Source organism: Cervus canadensis, chromosome 32 (genome assembly GCF_019320065.1).
Source record: "Cervus canadensis isolate Bull #8, Minnesota chromosome 32, ASM1932006v1, whole genome shotgun sequence".
Classification (NCBI taxonomy): domain Eukaryota; kingdom Metazoa; phylum Chordata; class Mammalia; order Artiodactyla; family Cervidae; genus Cervus; species Cervus canadensis.
This window is the reverse complement of record NC_057417.1, coordinates 27,851,564-27,865,852: the sequence shown is the minus strand read 5'-3', so window position 1 is coordinate 27,865,852 and position 14,289 is coordinate 27,851,564. Positions and strand designations below refer to the sequence as shown.

General features: G+C 55.1%; 1 protein-coding gene across 1 annotated transcript in view; it reads right to left on the bottom strand.

The window, feature by feature from the left end:
* SRRM3 (serine/arginine repetitive matrix 3) overlaps positions 1-5,197 on the bottom strand; it is a 53,997-nt gene extending 48,800 nt beyond the window's left edge. The window contains exon 1 of the mRNA XM_043456400.1: positions 5,024-5,197. The gene's annotated coding sequence lies outside the window, so the exon portion shown is untranslated. The remainder of the gene's footprint in view (positions 1-5,023) is intronic.
* Between the last annotated feature and the right edge of the window lie 9,092 nt (positions 5,198-14,289).

Sequence of the window (14,289 nt, the reverse complement as noted above, 5' to 3'; positions counted from 1 at the left end):
CCTGGCAGAGGGAGGCAGCACCCCCCACCCCCACCGCCCCAGTCCCCAGCTGACCCTGGCACAGGCCCCAGAGTTATCCTCCCCAAGGGAAACCCATGACCAGCAGCCCCCCAAAGGTGTGCCCCACCCGAGAGGGTAGGAGAAGAGCAGGTCCCCACCCCACCGCCGCAGCTCTCCCTGGCTCCCTGGGAAGCTGTGCGACCTGTGCCCAGTGTCCATCTGGCCTGAAAAGTAGGCTTTTTGCAGAATCTTTAAGGATATCAGAGAATTCTCACTATAGAGTGAAAAATAGCATGTTGAGTTTGCTCAACAGGGTGTTCCCAGTTATTTAATGCTATGTATCTGTGAACACACGGACAAAATCCTGGTAGGAAGGACCCCTTTGTTCACTGTGGCTGCCTCTGGGCGGTGGGACCACACGTGCCCTTCCTCTCCTTGGTTTTTCTATCTCCCGAGTCTAACCCGATGAGGATGCACCATTCTTAACATCAGAAGAATTCAACGAAACTTACTTGTCTCTATCCTAGCGAGTTTGGGGGGTATGGGGGTGGGGAGGAGTCTCAGTCCTAGGAGAGATCTCAGAGCCACAGGCCATTCTGGACGCTAGAAACAGGCAGGCTAAGAGCAACCCCCCCACCCCACCCCACCCCAGCTCAGGAAGCTGCTGGGGCCTCAGGGTCCGGTTCCCTGGGCTCAGGGCCCCCTCCAGTCCTCCCAGGCCCCGGCAGGGTGCTCCAGCTGGCGCGGCAGCCTCTGCAGTGGGCAAGAGGCCAGGGCGGGGGCGGCAGGATGCTGAGGCCAGGCTGACTGCCGGGGAAGCAGCGACGCAGACGGATGGGCGGGCGGCTTTGGGCTATAAGCGAGGAGCCCCTGGGGGTTAGGGGACTGCTCTGGAGCCCGGGCACACGTGGCCACCGAGGTCTCTCTCCCGGGCACAAGGGGCAGCCGGGGCCTGCCTGGCTCGCTTGCCCAGGCCCCCTAAGAACCCTGTCCTGGATGAAACAGAGTCAAGAGAGCTGACGCCCTCCTGTTCTCATGATCCAGAAGAAGGTGAAGGGAGGGGAACCCAGGGGTGTCAGCGGGCACAAGGCCCCAGTGAAGACCTCGGCTGGGCCAGGCTGGGGTCTGTAACTGTCGGTAACGGTCCCTCCCCATCACGGGCTCCTCCTGCGCTCTCACTCCGCCCCCTCCCTTCTCTAACCCCCTCCTCCTCTCCGATCTCACTCCCCTCTACTGAGCCCCCTCCCTTCTTCTGACTCCTCTCCACTCACGGTTGCCCTCCTTTCTCTGACTACCCCCTCCCTGCGCCTCCTCCCCCTTCCTGAGCCTCCATGACCCACGGAGTTGCCTGCCTTCAGCCGGGGCCCTCTTCCTTTCTCTCCCCAATCCCTTTCCCCTCTCGCTGAGCCCAGATGTTGGAATTGAGAAGGAACTCCCCCATGTCTTGCCTGGCTGCTCCTCCCCCAACACAGCCTGAACCAGAACCAGTGGCCCTACCAACCCACTCCCCCGGCAGGGTTCTGCCTCCTTTCTTTAGAGCGTCAGCTGCAAAGTCTCTTCCTCTCCCCAACACTCTAAGAATAAGCCTCCACCACTGTACCCCAGCTGCTCCCCTGGATGTACGACCCATGTATATGTGTCCTGGTGGGGCAGTAGGGGGTGGGGTTCCTGGGATTTTGTGAACAACTCCGGGAGGAGTGTGGAGAGCATCTTTAGTGTCTCTGCAGGTCACCTCAAATCTTGGGCCGGGAGGGCTCCATCCTGGCTTGGCCTTAGAAGCACAATCTCCTCATGAGCCACTGGGCCTCTTCCAGCCACATTTTCCTCTTTTAAGACCCCAGGTTTGTAGTTAGGAGGGATGTGGTTGCATGGGCTAAGTCGCTTCAGTCATGTCCAGCTCTTTGCAACCCTATGGACCATAGTCCGCCAGACTCCTCTCTCCATGAGATTCTCCAGGCAAGAATACTGGAGTGGGGTGCCATGCCCTACTCCAGGGGATCTTCCCAACCCAGGGATAGAACCCACATCTCTTATGTCTCTTGCATTGGCAGACAGGATCTTTACCACTAGCACTACCTGGGAAGACCCCAGGAGGGGGATGGGTGAATTTTAAATCTCAGTTCCAATGAATAAACCTAACCTTCATACACTGGGGATGGATTCTACCTCTGCTGATGGAACCACAGGCTTCCTGACACACAGATTTATGGAGCAGAGAGCTCTTAAAATCTTAGTGCTGGCAGGGCCTTCAGTGGGTGGCCGGGGGTGGGGGTCATCTAGTCAAACCCTTTTATTTTATGGTTGAGGACACTGAGGCCTGGAGAGAGGAAGGGGCCTGTTCAAGCTCACACAAGGAGCAGAGATGGGCCCAGAAGGAAGATCCTTGAACTCCATCACATGCCCCTCTCCCCCGTCCCCACATCCAACCCCTGCCAACCCCCAGTGCCCTGGCTGGTCCTCAGGCAGGAGAGCCTGGGGAATAGAGGACAGAGTGGTGTTGTGGGAGCCACACCGGGCCCCTGAGGCAGTAGCCTAGGATTGCCCCGAGACCTTGCTCTGTGACCTTGGGAACATCACGTCCCTTGCAGGTCTCGTTTTGCTCCTCTGTGAAAGGGAGATGGTGGCAGCTTTGGCACCCGGTTATGTGAGGATGAAATGAGATAATGCGTGAGAAGTGACAGGCCTGTGGCAGGGGCTCAGAGTGTGTGTAGGAGTTAAGGAAGGTGGTGGGGGGCCTCTCCCCCATCACCTCAGAGGCACCCTGGCTGGCTGCTGGGACTGGAGGAGCTACAATTCTGCCCCACCGGCAGCAAGAAGCAGTCAGAGGAAAAGCCCGTGGGGGAGGCCGACAACAGCAATGTTGGCAGTTGCTCTGGACCATGGCCTCATCACAGGGGTGAGGGCTAACCGCCCAGAGAGGAACAGGCGGCCACCAGCTTGCCGAGGTCAGCAAGAGGCTGGCAGGCAGAGAAGGTGAGAGTGGGTGGAGCGGTGAGCAGATGGGCCTGCCAGACCCAGGCTCCCCCTCTGGCAGGTGTGGCGGTGGCGGGGCTGGGTTGTGGTGGGGGCACCCAGCTGGACAATTCAAAGCAAGTTCCACCTCCAAATATCCCAGTGACCTTGGGGGAGTCAGCTCCTCACTGCATCACACCTCCTCACCCATACGCCTCAGGCTTCTCACCTGGAAAGCTGGCATCATGAATCAAGAAACTGACATTTAACTGGGTCTTGATATCAAGGGGCCATGACAGGATATCAGCTCCACTTCTGTCCCAGGGAAGACAGCTTGGGTGGCTTCATGACCTTGTGAAAGTCATTCAAGTCTCATTTCTCAATTGTGAAATGGGGACATTGATGGCTTCCTTGTTAAGTTTTCATGAGGATGAACTGAGTTAACTGTAGCCTAGTATGGAGCCTGGTATGAGACCCTCAGCCAATGTCTACCCACTCTGAGAAAAGAAAGATGTGCTTCAAACAATACTGAAAACATTCCCCCCTTTGTGTAGCGTCTCCTTAAAAATTCTTACTTGTGTTTGATTTACTAAAACTTGCCCAGCATTGCATAGCTTAAAATTAGTTTCCTATCCAATAAATAGTTGAATTATTTCTTTGACCACCAAAGTAGATACTGTTAACACTATACTTGTTTTACAAATTGGGAAACAGACTCAGAAAGGTTAAGTGGTTTACCTGAAGTCACACAGCTTAGATGTGAACCCATGTCTCTCACACTTCAAAGTCCATGACTTTCTACCCACTCAACTCCACCTTTTAAAATCCAAACCACTTTTTATTCGTTCTTCAAGAATTCCTCCTCCATTGCTCACAGGAGAGTGGGATGGGGCATAAAGTTAGGGAACCGAAAAGCTGATGTTGTGTGGGAGCAATTTCTGAGCCAGCTTGGTCCTATTTCTGGCTGGGTAAGGATCTGACACCTGCTGAGACCATGACCTTAAGATGCCCCCTCTACAGAGAAATTCTCCAAACCCTGCTCAGGTCTCTATCGAAGCACCTGCCTTTTCTCTTGTCATGGGACAGAAGGTCAACCCAGGCCCCTTGAGCCAGAAGTGGATGAGTGAGTGAGGTCTTGGGAAAGTGAGAAGTTGTGGCTGGGATAGAGCACAGACACTGGAGTACCAGGTCAGACCTGGGTGCCCTTCTCTTGCTCCCCTTCAAACACATCCCCACAATGGACCTGCCGCCAGGAGCAGGAACTGCAGGAGGCTTCACACTGTCCAGGCAGGAGCTCTGGGAGGGAGGGTGAGGAGGAGGCAAGAAAGAGGCTGCGTCTCTTCTCTCTCTCTCTCTCTTTTTAAACCAAGAATTTGTTGTGGGGTTGGTTGGACTCACTGTGAGCCCCCAAAACCCTCCCTGGGAACCCAGAGAGACCACAGAGAACCACCCCCCCCAACTCCTAATGGTTATTATCTCTTCTGTGTCCTTCATTTTCTCCCCAGTGAGAGAGTAGATGCCATCCTGTGTGAGACCCAGTTCTTGTTGCCAGCTTATGCCTCCCCAGGGGCATTTGGGCAGCTGGGAAAGGGGCCAGACTGTCCCTGATGCTGCCACCCTGTGCTGGACAGAGGCCCAGCACTCAGGTGGGGGCCTGCTCCCTTCATCCCTCCCGGTGACCAGCATCTCCACAGAGTCTCTTCACTGGTCTTTCCCTTCCCTAGGGAGCAGGTCCTTCTTCTCAATTGCAAGAGGGCAACTGGACTGCAGTTGGCTGCCTCTCTAGCATCCTTATGGACCAGGCCGTGGTCATTTAAGCTCAGTGGAGTCCTCCCCGAGACCCGGCAGGGTTCTCACTTTCTCCATCCCTCTCAGTGAAATGAACAATGTTCCTCATCTCTGTTCCCCAGGTGCCTCGCACCCCCCGACCAAACACACAGACAGTCCCCCACCCGCTACCGTCCGCTCTGGGTTCCGTGGACTCTGGGCCCTGGCCCAGCTGGGGAGGCCCAAGATCCAACCCAGCCCCAACCCCTCTGGGAAATGCCCCCGCCCCAGCCGGGGCTCTCACCTCCCTGCTGACTGCTGCTCTCCGCCGGGTGCTGGAGCCAGGCCCTCTGGTCCCGCTTGTCTGGGTGGCCTCCGGGCCGCCTCCTCGGCTCGGCTCGGCTTGGCAGGGTAGCTCCGCGGCCCCCGCGGCCCCGCGCCCTCCGTCTCCCCGCGGGCGCCGCCGCCGATTGCTGAAATGCTGGACAGCGCACCACCATGGAGGCGGCCTCCCAGCCCGCCGCTTGCCGGCCAGAGCGGCCCAGCACCTACAGCGCCCTCCACAGGCCTGGAGGCCGCCCGCAACCGAGGCAAGGGACTGGGCGTCTGTCGTGGAGGAGGGGGTTAGGGGAAAGAATCTCTACTGCAGTGACCTGTTCCACGACTTAGGGGTCGGGGGCGGAGCAAGAGATCCCGCTGGGATGCCCCCTTTCATCGTGAATCCTGGTAGCCTGACCGAGCCCAGGCGGGGTGGTGGGAGACATCCCAAAGGAGGGAGATTTTTGAGAACGGAATCGCTGGACCTTCCGTGGTGCTGCGTTGGCTGTCTGGAGTCCTGAGTTCAAGTCCCCCTTTGGTTACTCTCTTAGTGACCTTGGAAGCCTGTCGTCCTGCAGCTCCCACCTGCGTTTCCTCTGCTGGACAGTGAGCCGGCTGAGTGGAGGGAATTCAGGGGTGGGGCAGACTCTGCAAGGAGCATTGGAAGCACAGAGACCTTTCTGTCGTGGGAGGAGGCCAGGGAAGACAAGGCGTTTGCTTGGAGCCACGAGCAGTGACCCTGTGCTGTCTTAGGAGGCAGGGCTGAAGTCCCAGAGCAGGTCGGAGGCTGCGGAGGGACGGGGTGAGGCAAGGGAGGCACCTGGGGTGCAGATTATAAGAAGGCCTTTGAGGGACTTCCCTAGTGGTCCAGTGATTAAGAATCCGCCTCACGGTGTGGGGGACCCGGGTTTGATCCCTGGCCAGGGAACTAAGATCCCACATGCCCTGGGGCAGCAAAGCAGGTGTGCTGCACCTAGAGGCCGTGGGCCACAATGGAAGATCATCGTGCTGCAACTAAAACCCGATGCAGCCAAAATTTAATAAATATTATAAAAGAAGAAGAAGAAGAACACCTTTGCATGACCCTGAGAGTCATCCAAGTAAATGTTTGTTGTGAATCTTACAAACCCATCTGTATATATGTGTGTCTGTTTCTGTATTCCGTCTGTACCCTCCTCCCCTCCCCTCTCCTTTCCCCCAAGTTTCTTCACCTACTGTATGTCTTTGGAGTGTATGTTGGGGTCTGTGTATGAGTGGTTGGGATCCGGGCACTGCAGGCCCGTTGGGTCTGCAGAACAAAGCTTGGGGGTGGGGGAGAGGGGTGGGGAAGAGGGGTGGGCTACAGCTGCTGCCGCCAGTACTGCAGCCTCATAGCCCCAGGGGCGAGTCCTCTGCTGGTCTCCTGCCTTCTGGCAGCATGAATATTTCATATGCTGGGGCCTTGAGCTGGTCTAGCACCAATGTGTTTGCTTCCCCTGCCTGGGAGGGGGCTGACCCCTTTTGCCTGGCCAGGACTCCCAAGGCAAAGCCTTGAGTAGGCAGATCAAGGGCTGGGAGAGGGCCCCTTGCCTGGGGAGCATGGCTGGGTGTGTGGAGGGGCGAGGGTGAAGGAAGCCTTAGGAGGAACAGGGGGGTGGCACCCTCCCGGGGTAAAGCCCACGCCTTAAATGAAGTCACGTTAGTATTTTGAAACGTCACTGCACTGATTCGGTTCCTGACCAGCCCCAGCCGCAGCTCTGTTTGGGGCTAGTGCCTGGGAACACACTGCCCCAGGCTGGGCACCCCTCTTCCTGCCCTCCTTCTTCTGCCTCTGCAACCCTGCCCCGTGGATTCACAGTGGGAACTGCTTTAGTGAGAAGGGCGAAGGGGCCTGCAAGCTGGCTGCAGGCAAGCCTCCCCCGCTGCCTTGGGCCCTCTCTTCTACCAGACCTGGGATGAGGGAGCCCTGGAAACCTAGGCAGCCTCTTAGCCCGAGTCACCCCCTCACCCCTTGTACTCCCGTGCCCTGGTTCAGAGGAATAGACCTCTGTCTTGGTTTCCCTACCAGCCTGCCAGTTTTCCAAAAGGAGCTCCTTCCCTTGTGTTGCTTATTTTATCAGTGGCATCACCATCTGCGCTGGTTTTCCTCCGCTCGCCCCTCTGGTCCATGCTTCTCCTTCTCTGCCCTCTTCTGGGTCTTGGGAGGTTGACCTCTGCAGATTGATTACCAGGTCCCCTTCTTGGCTACCGACTGGGTTCATCCGAGGGGAAACATCACTAGAAGAATGAAGGGTGGGAGGAGAGAGGTTAGGTGTTTATTCCCCTGCCCAGTTCCTCTCCAGCTCTGGTCCAGCACCCCACATCCACGGCTCCATTTTCCTGGGCAAGCTCTGGCATTAAGTTCCCTCCCGGTGGCACTTCAGGCCTGGAGGTGCTAATGGCTCCCGCTGTGAGAAGTTGCTGGGTGCTTCTCTGTCCCTCACTGGCCCATTCTCCTATCCCCACCCCCATCTCTGTGTATAGTCTCTTCATCAGATTCTCTTCCATTAAACTTTTGGAAGTGCTGGCGACTTCATTCTGGGTCCCTGGCCCATCACCTTCCCTCTTAAGTCCAGTCTCTAAGTCAGAATCCTGTGAGTCTTTGAGCTTTCCAATTCCCCCTTCTCCCTCCCCCTTCTACCTCCTGGAACTGTGTCTTTTCTTCACCCCCAGGGTGTCTACATGGCCCAAGCCTGGGTCCTGGATGCCGGCTAGTGCCTGTTCCCTCCCTACTCACTCTCCCCAGAAACATACATCTTTGTTTGGCTAGCATTCAATCAGTGAACCCTTCCAATGAACCTCATAAAATAGCATCTCCCAGTCCCACACTATCGTTCATTCTTATTCTCCTTTAAAAAAGTTTATTGTGGTAAAATATTCATGACATCAATTGACCATTCTAAGTGTTTACAATTCAATGGTGTTAAGTATATTCACATTGTTGTACGACCATCGTCCAAACCCAAGCTGAAACTCTACCCATCAAACTCCCCTGGTACTCACTGTTCTACTCTCTGTCCCTGTGACTCTGACAACTCTGGGGACCTCATGTCAGTGGAATCATACAGTGTTTGTCTTTTTGTGACTGCCTTATTTCACTCAGCAGAATGTCCTCAAGTTTCTTCCGTGTCATAGCATCAATGGACTTTTGGGTTGTTGCCACTTTTTGGCTATTGTAAATAATGCCACAGTGAACATGGGTGCACAAATGTCTGAGTCCCTGCTTTCAATTCTTTGGGTTCATACCTAGATGGAATTATTGGATTATATGGTAATTCTCGGTTTAATTTTTTCAGGAACCACCATACTGTTTTCCATAGCAGGAAAGACCCTGAGATGAGAGGCCGGGCTGGGCCAGGCTCTGGTGTTTCACTCCCCAAAGTTCCAAGGCTCAGAGAAGGACTTACAGTGGCTTTGACCTCAGAATTGGCCCTGTCCTTTCTCTCTTATGGTTCCCGGGTGGCTCAGATGGTAAAGAATCCACCTGCAATGCAGGAGACCCAGGTTCAATACATGGGTTGGGAAGATCCTCTGGAGAAGGGAATGGCTACCCACTCCAGTAACCTTGCCTGAAGAATTCCATGCACAGAGAAGCCTAGCGGGCTACAATCCATGGGGTCGCAAAGAGTCGGACATGATTGAGTTACTAACGCTTTCTCTCTTACTCTGCCTTGTCTCTGACACCCTCTCTCTGTGCCAAGCTGCGTCTGGAATGTGAATTCCATGACGGTGCGGCTGTGTTGTGCCCACCTCCCATCACCCACTCTAGCCTGGAGGAGGCAAGAATCATTGCTTACTGAGTTGAGTTGTCTGGTTTTCTGTCTATCTCCAAGCTGCTCTCTGTTCCCCACGCCCATCTCCCACTTTAGTTTTTTGTTTGTTTGTCTCTCTACTCCTCAAACAATGGAGTCCTCCCTTTCTCTCTGGGTCTGCCTTGTCTCTTTCCATTTATCTTTCTGTACGATGTGATGCAGATGAGCCCCCTGGGGGCACTTGACTTAGGAGTCAGCCCCCTCCCTTCTAGCACTTCTCAGAGCGTTTCTTCCTCTCTCTGCATCGAAACCACCTTAAGTGCTTGTTGAAAGTGTTGGTATCAGAGTCTCTCTCCAGACCTACTCTAATGGTTATCTACTGCTGTGTAACAAACACTCCAAAGCTTAATGACTCAAAACAACAACCCATTTTTCACAAGTTTGTGGGTCAGAAATTTGGGCAGTTCTTGACTACAGGATTCTTCTACTCCACGAGGCATTAAATGGGGACACTGGGTGGTTTTCAGCTGATGGGTGGGTTGTGGACTGGAAGGTCCAGAATGCCTTCATTCACATGTCTGGGGCCCTGGTGGGGATGGCTGGCAGGGCTGAGCTCAGCTTGATTCCTCTCCTTCTGTGAATCATCTCAGGATTCTCCATATGGTGTCTCCAGCAGAGTCGTCAGACTTCTTACACAGCGGGTGAGGGCTTTGAGAACAAGTGTTCCAAAAGACAGGAAGGAGAAATTAGAGAGGAAGTAGAAATGAACTGAACTTCTAAGGCAGGTCAAGGCTCAGCAGACACAACATCACTTTCCCCATTTTCTACTCGTCAAAGCAGCTACAGAGTCCACTCCATTTAAAGTAGTGCTTCCACAGGCTTCCCTGGTGGTCCAGTGGTTAAGAATCTGCCTGCCCATGCAGGGGACGTGGGTTCAATCACTGGTCCAGGAACTAGGATCCAACAGGTGCATGCATGCTCAGTCGTGTCTGACTCTTTGCCACCGTATGGACTGTAGCCTGTAAGGCTCCTCTGTCCGTGGGGTTTTCTAGGCAAGAATACTGAGTGGGCGGCCATTTCCTACTCCAGGGGATCTTTCCTACCCAGGGATCAAACCCACATCTCCTGCGTCTTTTGCATTGGCAGGCGGATTCTTTGCCACTGAGCCACCTGGAAAACCCCGAGAACCCACCTGCTGCAGGGCAACTACGCCTGTGTGCCGTAACCACTGAGCCCATGTTCTAGAGCCTGTGAGCTGCAACAAGAGAAACCATCGCAGTGAGAAGCCCATACAACGCAACTACAGAGGAGCCCCTGCTTGCAGCAACTAGAGAAAGCCCAGGCTTTCCAGCAGCAACGAAGAACCAGCGTGGCCAAAAAGAAATAAATAAAGATTAAGTGGTGGTGCTTCCTCACTCATAGCCACAGGTAGGGGACAGAGATCGCCCCTCGTGATGGGCAAGGAGTTGGTGGCCTTCTTTAATCTGCCAAAACTACGAGTCACACCCTTTGGGGGTAGACCCACAATTGCGCTCCTGAACTTGAAGAACCAAAGCTATGACCCTCATCTGCCCGAGACCTTGCCCTCCTCACCCCCTGGGTTGTTCCTTTGCCTCCAGGCAGCTGGAGCACCCTGAGAGGGAGAGTCTTGAGCTGAGTTCAAAGGGTGGGTAAGGTGCAACCGACCCAGTAGGGGGAGTGGGGTCTGGAGTCAGACCCAGGCCCAAAGCCCCGGTGTGCTGCTGACTAGCTCTGTGGATCTGGGAAAGTGATTTAAGCCTCACTGAGCCTCAGTCTCCTCATCTGTCAAATGGGGCCAGCAATACCTGTCTCTGAGCATTATGCTCCTTTCCTAATTAGAGATCATCTCATGGCCACAGGCTGCAGCGAACTGCTGATGCAGGTGGCAGGCCAGTGATGTTTTGCTGTCTTTTATCTGGAAAATGACAAAAACCTGGGCATCAGGATCCCGATACCATAGCTGTTCACTCTTCTCCTGATCCAACCCCAAATGCATTCCCCCCTTGTTGTCCTTTCTGTCTCCTTGCTCCCTTCCTTGTCGCAAGGCTGCCCCCTTGGAGCCCGGCACTCTGCTGGGTCCTCTCTGCATTCAGGGACCACCATGTCTCTTTCTCTCGGTGTCTCTCTGCCTGGCCCACGCCAGGCCTCTTCCTCTTGTCTCCCTCCCCTCCTCCCAGCACATCACTCTCTCATTCCCTCCGCAGAGCCTGGGAAATTGAGGAGTCCCTTGCGGCAGACGGGCAGGGCTGACCTTGAAGCAGATCTTTAATAAAAAATGAGCAGAGGCGACAGCCTCCCTCCCACTCCCCCGCCTGCTTCCCCTGCTCCCCTCCTCCCTCCAGCCTGGGCTCTCCTGTCCTTCCCCTGTAAGTCTCCCGTAAGGGGCCATTGCTCTGGGTTAAGCATTGCCCTCGTTATGGTCCTTTTTGCTGTTATTCAGTCGTTCAGTCGTGTCTGACTCTTTGCGACCCCATGGACTGCATCACGCCAGGCTTCCCTGTCCATCACCAATTCCCGGAGCTTGCTCAGACTCATGTCCATCGAGTCGGTGATGCCATCCAACCATCTCATCCTCTGTCGTCCCCTTCTCCTCCTGCCTTCAATCTTTCCCAGCATCAGGGTCTTTTCCAATGAGTCAGTTCCTCGCATCAGGTGACCAAATCATTGGAGCTTCAGACTTAGCCTAAGTCCCTCCGGTGAATATTCAGGACTGATCTCCTTTTGGAGGGTGCAAGTCCCTGGGCTGTGGGAGTGTGAAAGGAAGGAGGTTTTGTTAGAATGGGTGAGGGGTCGGGGTGGGGCAGGGGTGATAGTGTAGAGAGGAAGGGGATTATGCTCTGAGTGTGTGGGCCCTGCCTATCTCTGCCTTAGAGTCTTTTATGAGAATTCCCCTCCCTGCTGAGGCCTCACAAGGAGCTCAGTGGTTTAGCCCCATCCTGGGCTGGAGCTGGGGGCCTGTCGCCAGCAGCCGAGGCCTCACCCGCAGACCCAGGTCCCACTCGGCCTGGGCACAGGACTGAGAGGGACCCGCACTTTGAGCACTGCCATATCCCAGCGTTTGGCCTCATTACCTCTGAAGCTCCCAGTGAGCCCCTGGGCCAGGGATCACCGGCCCATCTCACAGATGACAACATGGGCTCAGAGAGGTCCAACGCTGCTCACAGTCGCCCAGCCCATGGGTGACCTGAACGATGACTTGGGCCACCGGCCCCACCACTCAGCTGCTGCAGAGATGCCTCCTCCTGGGTCACCCTTTTCTCCTGCCTTCAGTCTTGCCCAGCATCAGGCTCTTTTCCAGTGAGTTGGCTCTTCCCATCAGGTAGCCAGGTACTGGAGCTTCAGCTTCAGCATCAGTCCTTCCAGTGAATATTCAGGGTTGATTTCCTCTAGAATGGGCTGTTCCATGCAATGTGTAGGATCTAACCAACAACCCCTGCAGTGGAAGTGTGGAGTCTTAACCACTGGACCACCAGGGAAGTCCCTACGTATATTTTATTTTAATAAAAAATTTGTTTTAGATGCTTAGGGGAAGGGAGAGTCAGGGTGAGGAGATAAAGAGAGTAAAAGAAAACAGAAATGGTAGCAGAGGGGCAAAGACAGGGGACGGGTGGGCAGAGGACAGCCCTGCCCCTTGCCCCGTCACTGCGGCCTGGGATGTACATTTCCTGTTTCTTCAGCAGGACACCCGTAGGCCCTTAACTCATCCCCTGTCATCTCGCCATCCCACACTTGGCGCCGACTGCATCCAGGTCCAGAAAGAATCCAGGTTATCCCCGGGGGTGGGTGCCGTGGCCTGGAGTCCCTCATCCCCAAGGAGTGTGTAGTGAGCTCTTCCTAAAGCCCTTGAGCGCCACACCTGGGTCCACGTGTTCACACCAGGACAGGGTGGGTGGGCTGGGGGTGGGGAGGGCAGGGACGGATGCAGCCGCAGAGACGGCAGCTGAGGCTGTGACCCAGTTTCATCACCAGCGTTTCTCTGCCAGCAGAAGTGATCCCCAGTCACCTGAGCCCACCGTGCACGTCCACACAGATCAGATACACACACATCAGATACACATCTCACACGTACCCCAAGTACATGCCACATGCATGCAGTCCCATACATAGCCCATTACAAGTGCCCCACACACACACACACGCACACTCATAAACAGTTACATCTCTACACCTGGATGACCCAAACCTCAGACACACACATCACACAACTCCTGGCATACACAGCACACACATACTCCCACATCCACATGGGATCTGCACACATGTGTCCATGCATAAACATACACACCAACGCTTCAGACCCTGGGACAGACAGCTAGAGCTGGCCTGTAGGATAGGAGGGGCGCACCCACACTGAATCTGACACCCCTCCCCACCCCCCGGAACCCAGAGGTAGGAGGGGATCCACTGAGGGTCTCTTTTTCTTTCCATTTTATTTATTTATTTCTTAAAATTTATTTTTCAATTAATTTTTTTGATTGAAGGATAATTTCTTTACCGAACTTTGTGGTTTTCTGTCATACATCAACAAGAATCAGCCACAGGTTCACCCATGTCCCCTCCCTCCCGAACCTCCCTCCCATCTCCCTCCCCATCCCACCCTCACTGAGGGTCTTTTGATGGGTTGGGGGGGGTGGTCCTTAACCCAGGCCCCATTTATTTCATGGGGCCTTTCCTGGCTGTTCAGTGGCCCAAGAGAAGGCCGCAGGCCCCACCCCAGCTGGAGACCAAGTCAGGGTGAGCTGGGGGCCAAGCGGGGAGGCAGAGCCAGGGGCCTGGACCCCTCCACATGCCCCTGCGCTCTGGGGAGGGGGCCGCTGGCCTGGGAGCGGCTGTCTGGGTGGGACAGGCGAGAGGGAGGTACTTGGGAACGACCTGCTTGTGTGTGTGTGTGTGTGTGTGTGTGTGTGTGTGTACACACAGTGGTATAAATGTGATGCATTTAATTGCACACCACCCAAAAGCCTCCCTTTTTCTCCCCCTGGCCCTGCTTTAATGATCTCTCCAGGGACCCCCGCAGCCTGAACCTACTTCCCGAATCCCGGCAGCTCAGACAAAGCCAGGCTGGCCCAGCCCTGCGGGGTGGCGGGGTGGCGGTGTGGGGGCCCTGCTCCTGTGCCCTTCCTGGGACTGTCCCAGGCCCCCAGCTTCCCCTCCTCCCAGCAGTCCCCACCCTCAGACCCGGAGACTCACCCCTGGGCCCCAGGAGAGCCCTGACCTCCAAGTGGGTAACTTGGCAAGGATGATCACCATTTACTGAGCGCCCACTGTGTGTTGTGGGTTTATTTATTTATTTTTAATGAAAAAAAATACATGTTATTTTTTGGTCATGTTGTGTAGCATATGGAATCTTAGTGCCCTGACCAGGGAAAGAAACCGTGCCCCCTGCAGTGGAAGGGCAGAGTCCCAACCTCTGGTTCAGTTCAGTTCAGTTGCTCAGTCGTGTCCGACTCTATGCGACCCC